Raw genomic sequence first — 7,094 nt, forward strand, 5'->3', positions numbered from 1 at the left:
AAAAAAAAAAAAAGAATATGCATTTGTGGCTTTGATTGGTAACCCATTTGCATGATTCTCCGAATTCATCAGTGTTCTAGTTGGTTGGAGGATCAAGTAGAGTACTGATGCATAAATCATGCAAATAAATTCGGAGGTTCAAAGAGAGTCAGGAAAGAAAATGAAGCGGCCGTAAAACATTTAAAAAAAAAACCGTTGACATGTTTGCCTAACAAACGATTTTATTTTAATTTTCTTACTTTTCATATTGGAAAAAAGATGACTAGCTACACGAAGTATTAGAGAATACATGGTAACACATGTCAAGTATACTATTGTATGCTCAACTACCTAAAGTATATGTATTACATGACCACATGCATGAACTATATAACATTATGCGGTCAACACCATAGACATATAATCCAGTACACCGATCGACTGACTCCGGCGAACACTAACGTTGACTCCATCGTTGACCTAACAATGACAAAAAATATATTTAAAAAAAGAAAAAAAAATATCATACTAAATCATTTATAGTTTTTCATGATTAAAAGATATATTCTATTCAATATCCAAATATTTTTTATATATTTCTAATATATTCATTCTTATAATTAATTACTTTTTACTTTTCATGCTAAAGTAAATAGTTAAATAAAAATTATTCATAATTATTTTCAAGATAGAAAAATACATTTATAATAATTTTCAAGATATAAAATCATTTATAATTATTTTCAAGATATAAAATTCATTTATAATTATTTTCAAGATATATATATATATATATTTAAATACTACAAAATCAATAAAATCAAATTCAACTACTTTCATTAGAACATAATATGCAAAAGATTGAGTATATGACTCTTTCTACTCTAAATTTTGCATGGTAAATGTTATACAAAATTTTAGATACTCTTTACTTTAAAATTTACATACTCAAAATAACATATACAACATTCACAATATATACTTTTAATATATAAAAGATAAAGATACAAAAAAGTTCATTTTAGCAAACCAATATATTTGATTTAAGGGTATGTTTGCAGAAGAATATAGAATAAGAGTATTTTTGCAAATGCCTTTATATTTATATCTTGAAAATAATTATCAATCGTTTTCATTTAACTATTAGTTTAGCTTTAAAATTGCAAATTAACTAAGTATAAGAATGAAGAGAGAATTTGTTAGAAATACCCTTTTTGGGATCTTTTCAAAAATACCATTTTTTTGAACATTTTCATTTTTACCCTCTTTTACACATTTACAATATGTTAAATTAATTTTTGAAATTTTTTTTTAAAGGTTTGGGTTCTCTATTTTACATTTAGGATATAGTTTTGAGGGGTTAGGGTTTAGTATTTGGAGTTGAAAGCTTAGAATTTAGTTATTTTATATATAGAAAAGCGGTATTTTTAAAAATTGACAACATAAAAGGGTATTTTTGAAAAGTGACATAGGGAAAGAGGTATTTTAAAAAAGGAAGAAAGATAGTCAGCTACACCAACTATACCATAATACATGACCACACATGCCAACTTTAGAAATGTATACTCAACTACATGAAGTATATGTATTGCATGGTCACATATACCAACTATATGATGACATATGTTCAACATCACAACAATTTTATTCCGGTACACCGTTCATTGAAGTCCGGTGTTGACTAATATTGACCGGCGTTTACCAACAAAAAAATTCAAAAAAAAAGATTTAGAAATAAAAATAACAAAATTCTTTAGGAATCATCTAATAAGAAACCAAAATAAGAAATTTAATTGAATTATTTAGGAATCGTCTATGATATTTTATAATTAAAAATATATTTGTATCTAATATAAAGATATATTGTTATGTTTCACTCATTCAGTTTTATAATAGTTATTTTTTTTCAATTTCAAAACTTAATTAAAATTGAAATAAAAATCATTCATAAGATATTAAAACTTAAACTCAAACCAAAAAATCTTGTTGTAGTGAATCAAATAAAAAACCTATTATTTTAACATTATTAATTAATAAACATCAACTTCTTACATAATTTATTTAAATACATATATAATATTATTTAATATTCTCAACAACAAAAATATTTTCTACAATAAAAAATACTTAGAACCAAACCAATACATGTCAAAATCACTAGAATTATTCCAAAAAAGTTATATACTCATGGTAAAATAAAAGTTTTATTATCTGAAAATATTATTAATGATTTTTTATTTCACTTTTATTAAGTTTTGCAAAAAAAAAAACTAACTATTATAAGGCTGGATGAATATAATTAACATATACAAAATATAATTTTATAATGAATATAAACATTTTGTTAATTTTTGAACACATTAGATAATTCAATAAAAGAATTTTCTTATTTTTGTTTCTAAAATTAAAAATAAAAAATTTGAATATTTTTGTTGGTCAATATTGGTCAACGCCGGTCAATATTGGTCAACACCGAATTTCGACGAACGGTGTACCGGAGTAAAATAATCGTGATGTTGAGCACATGTCATCATATAGTTGGTATATGTGGCCATGCAATACATATACTTCATGTAGTTGAGTATACATTTTTAAAGTTCGCATGTGTGGTCATGTATTGTGGTATAATTGATGTAGCTGACTATCTTTTTCCCTTTAAAAAATCCCCCAAGAATGAATACATTACAAATATATAAAAAATATTTAGGTACTGAATAGAATATTTTTTAATTAATAAAAACATGAAATAATTTAATATAATAATTTCTTATCTTTTAAAAAAATTTTAAATTATTTTTTTGGTCAACGCCGGAGTTAACACCGGTCTTCACCGGAATTAATCAGTCAGTGTACCTATGGTGTTGAACATATAACGTCATATAGTTCATGCATGTGGTCATGTAATACATATACTTCGTGTAGTTGAATATACAATAGTATACTTGGTATGTGTGACCATGTATTCACCTATACTTCATGTAGCTAGGCATCTTTTTTCCTTTCATATTTTGTAAATTTTAAAATACGTTTAATTTTATTTATATTATTCTCTTAAAAATTTTCAAAACTAGAATTCAATTTTTTCTGTTATAATTTTATTTTGTTGTTGTAAATAATTATTTTACCAATGTACTAACCATTAGTTTTCTCTTTTTCATTTGGTATAAATATTAAGAAACAAACCACTAGTTAACATTCTTTCAACTGAAAGGTATTTTTTTTTTGTCCACAGCATAAATCCTTGTTTTGAAAATCGCTAGGCGTTAGTCGGGCGGTGAGAGAGAGCCTAGCGATTATTCGGAAAATCAGATTAAAATCGGGGATTAATCGGGGACTAGTTTTAGGAGTTTTATCTATAAATCTGTATAATATATCAAATCTGTAAAATCTTACCAAGAGTTATCATTAGTCTAGCGGTTTCAACATGTATTTGAAGGCCACAGTGCACGTGTTCGAGACCCAAGTTCTGATTTTGCGTTTTTTTCCAGTTTTTTTACTAAATGCAAAATGACGAATTTGCCCTCGTCTTCTTCCTCCTGTTTGTCGATCTCTAACCATCCGTAAACCCTAATTTTAAAACTGCCTCTTCATTTTTTTCAATTATTAGTTGTTTTAACTTGTTATTATCATAGTTTCATCCCTCATATAATAGATCTATGAAAGTTCAAAAGTCCTCAATTTTTTTTTTTTTAATTTTTCCGATTTATTGGCCGATTTGAATGAAATCCCGGCGGTAAGGAGCCGCCTAGCGTGTAATCGGCGATTACACGGGCGCCTAGACCGATTGTTAGAACAGGGGCATAAATAGATTAGCTTAAATGAGCCAATTGATGGGAACATTGTTTACAAAAATAGCAGAATGCAGGGTGGTATGAAGGCATCGTCCCAGTTGATCCGCTTTTACATTTGCATTACGTGAAATAAGAGATAAAGAAAAGGTAGAAAAATCTTTCCTATCCATTACAATCTCGTCTAGGTAAACTGAAAAGGCAGACCACTCTATTGGGAAGATACCATCTTCATAAAATCCAAGTAGTCAGTTAAGAATGCTACATCGCGGTTTTCGGCATCCAGCATACACTTCATGGCCTAGACAAGAGCTTTAACTTCAGTGTGTAAAGGAGACAGACTCCAGCTTAGATTAGCAGCTCCCATGGTGGGAGCCCTCCCAACAATCTCAATCTCTCTAATCTCACAAGTGTTGTTACATCTCAACAACTCCTTATATATAGAGAGAATCTTTAATAATCTTTAATTAAAATAACAATTAGATAACTCCTAACTTGTTATAATCTTAATCTCTTTTGGAAACCATGACTTGGTGAGATTAGGATAACTTCTACCTTAAGCTATTCAAGCTTATCCTCAACAATCACCCTCTAAAGCTTGAAGTTCTTGTTTGACACATCATGAACACCAATGAAGTCCCTCATTTCCCCAAACTTGATTCTTCCAAGCGGTTTTGTCAAGATGTCCGCCTTTTGCTCAGTATCGGGAACATGCTCAACATCCACCTGCTCGTTCTCCACACACTCACGAATGAAGTGATATTTCCTGTGGATATGTTTGCTACGACCGTGGAAGACTGGGTTTCTAGTGAGAGTTATTGCCGACTTATTATCTATGCGAACCGTTACTTTCTGAAGAGCTTCTCCTGTAACTTCAGAAAGTAAGTCCTGCAACCAAATCGCCTGCTTTGCCGCTTCAATACCAGCCATAAACTCTGCCTCACAAGAAGACAACGCCACTGTCTCCTGCTTCTGTGATCACCAAGTGATCGGACAGCCATTGAGATAGAAAATGTGACCACTCGTACTCTTACCATCATCCTCGTCCACATTGTGACTGCTGTCACTATATCCTACCAAGCCCGAACTGTCACCTCGTTTGAATGTGAGACCATAACCCGCAGTTCCTTGTAAAATACCTCAAAACATGTTTTAAAGCTGCTCCATGACACTTCTTCGGACTATGCATGTAGCGACTAAGGATTCCAACAGCAAATGCGAGGTCAGGCCAAGTGTGAATTAAGTACCTGAGACAACCAATACCTCTCCTATACTCATGCTCACAAAAAGACTTGATAAACATGTTTTCACCAGGGTATCAATTCCCTATGCAGTTGTAGTACAAAGGGTTATCAATCTAAATGGTTGTTTATGCTAGCAGGAAGGATGCAATCAGAACAATGCAAGTAAAGCCAAGCAATAAGAGTTTTATCTAACAATCCTAAAATAAATAAAAGAAAAGAATATAAACAAGAAACCACACGACCTAAGCACTCGATGCAAGCATTCGAGTACAGGATCAGATGGGGTGATCGAGTAAGCAAATGAAGTATGAACAACTCGAGGGGTTACTCGATACAGGTTATCGTGTACCTGATCGGGTAAGGTATCGAGTAAGGAATGAAAATGCAAACAATTAAGATACGAAAGCTTCTAAGGATGGGGTAATTGAATCCTAAGTATTCCTGACCAGTACAGATGTCTTACATGCCTCAAGCAAATATTTCCTAGACAATGAATCTCTAAAATCTTGTAAAAACACTCTCGTGATAGAAACAATCAACCTTGATCACTCTCCTACCCAACTCTCGTTGGAGAAACATGACCAAGCAGGCATTAAGATCCGATTCATTATTGTCAGTAAACCCCTTACTCATCTAATCTCTTAGGCTAAGTGAGTAAACCTCTAGCATTGGTTGATTCAAGCATCTCATCTACACCTCTCGGTGGTAAAACACCTTAGATCTAATCTCACCCTCTCGGTTTGTTGACAGCATTAAGAACACCAATCTAGAAGGAAATCTATTAAACATATACAATCAACTAAGACATCCTAACCGATCAAGAACACAAAATCATCTATCCCATCCCTAGAAACTTTACTACACTACTCGGAAATCATAGCGAGAAACATAACAACAAATATGAACGAAAATTGCATTATATTAAGCAATAAAGTAGAGGGATAAGAGTACAAGATAGAAATCTAAAGAAATGATAAAAAGTTATGAAATAAAATCTAAAACAAAAGGGAAAAGTGTTTGAGTCGCTCAGTTCTCTCACAGAAGCTCTCGCTCTCTGGTTTGAGGGTCTGCGGCGTGCTCGTTTGCGAGGAAGGAGAGGAGGGATTTATATATGGAAACCCCTTTGACCTAGCTTCCCAGACCTGCCCGATGGTCTACTCGATGGGGTACACGAGGATGAAGTCGGGTTACTCCCTGGGTAGATCTTCAGGTTGTTCTTCCTGCTCTTTGATCCTTCTCGATCGTGTTGGGGTTCAGACTGTTCTTGCAGCTCGATAGCTCCTTCGGGTACATGCTCGGGTTCGCCCTTGTTTTTCCCCATTTTAGGCTCATAAGCACCTGTTTTCATCCAAAATATGCAAATGCAAAAATGCATCACCCTAAATGGCCTAAAAGTGAATTCCTACAATAAATGACCTAAAAATGCTAAGTTAAGGGTATGAACAATGCAAAATATAGACAAAAAAAGATGCTAAAAACATGTAAATTAGAGAGTTATCAGACCCTCAAACTTAAATCTTGCTAGTTCTCTAGCAAGGAAGTAGGAGGGTGCGGTTTGAAAATGGGGACTCATAACCTTTATATGCTAAGCGAAGGATTCTAGCTATAGTCCTTAAAGATAGTTTAATGGTGCTAAGATCAATCAACATACTTACAAATATTTTCTATGCTTATTACCATGCATAGATCTAGTTCAACCTCCAACTAAAAGTAGAGAACATCTCTTTCACATTCAATTAAGTGTTTGACGAATTCTTGCAAATGGAAGGTGAATCAAGCTAAATCGGTTTCAAGGGCAAGGCTTTTTAGTAAGGTGGTTTCAAGCAAATTATTTGGGTGGTTTTCTCTCAAAAGAAGGAATGCTAGACAGTTGTGAAAACTATCTAAGATTGAGAACAATTTGGGCATACAAAGCTTAACTCTTGATGATCTACCCTTTTCTCATTCACTTTCTCTTGTTTTTTTATCAAACACCCTAGAATTAAACTACCCACATCCTTGATTTCAACTCTTTTTTTTTTTACTCTCTAAGGTTTAAACTTTAAACTTCTAGCTCTTTTCTCTTTTTTTTTTTCTTTTCTAT

The sequence above is a fragment of the Camelina sativa genome, chromosome 12 (genome assembly GCF_000633955.1).
Source record: "Camelina sativa cultivar DH55 chromosome 12, Cs, whole genome shotgun sequence".
Classification (NCBI taxonomy): Eukaryota; Viridiplantae; Streptophyta; class Magnoliopsida; order Brassicales; family Brassicaceae; genus Camelina; species Camelina sativa.